The sequence below is a fragment of the Mycetomoellerius zeteki genome, unplaced genomic scaffold, assembly GCF_001594055.1.
Source record: "Mycetomoellerius zeteki isolate Tzet28-1 unplaced genomic scaffold, Tzet1.0 scaffold261, whole genome shotgun sequence".
Taxonomy (NCBI): domain Eukaryota; kingdom Metazoa; phylum Arthropoda; class Insecta; order Hymenoptera; family Formicidae; genus Mycetomoellerius; species Mycetomoellerius zeteki.
Genome location: NW_017257240.1, coordinates 1 through 532, shown reverse-complemented (window position 1 = coordinate 532; position 532 = coordinate 1). Strand labels below are relative to the sequence as shown.

Here is a 532-nt window from a genome sequence, read left to right as displayed (position 1 = left end):
AAAAAAAATCCTACGTACGTCTCCGGAGAAAGGTATTTCGAATGTACTGTCAAAATTTCGTATGGATCGGTGAAGATTTCCTCGAGTTATGTCTTCGGCCAATTCAAAAAAAGTGATTTCGAGAAAAATGCGTTTAAAGTTGTAAGTACTATAAAATCATATTAAATTCGTATATACCTTTAATCTGCGCCGTACAATTGTCCTTCTACATCAACCTCTTCGGCTTCTTTTTCCTTTCGGAAAGCTTTCAATTGCATGCGGGCTTCTTTTGCGCCGACACTGAGTGATTGTTCCGCTTTCTTGATACGGTTCGCATCTATCTTCGTGCACACATTGTAACTGTTTGGTCCAATTTTCATCTTCATGACATCGAATATGTGCAAAATTGATCTTAGTCCATCGTTGAAGACACATGAAGCAATACTTGTAGCAATATCCACTATCACTTTGCCAGAATTCATAGTTTTCGGAGCCATCGCCTACACAGTTGAGTTAAAACTCTCGTTGTTTTGCGTGTAGCCTCCGATACAAC

At 39.1% G+C, this 532-nt stretch overlaps 1 pseudogene; it reads right to left on the bottom strand.

The window, feature by feature from the left end:
• Positions 1-179: 179 nt before the first annotated feature.
• LOC108723970 (uncharacterized) lies at positions 180-527 on the bottom strand (annotated as a pseudogene).
• Positions 528-532: the final 5 nt, after the last annotated feature.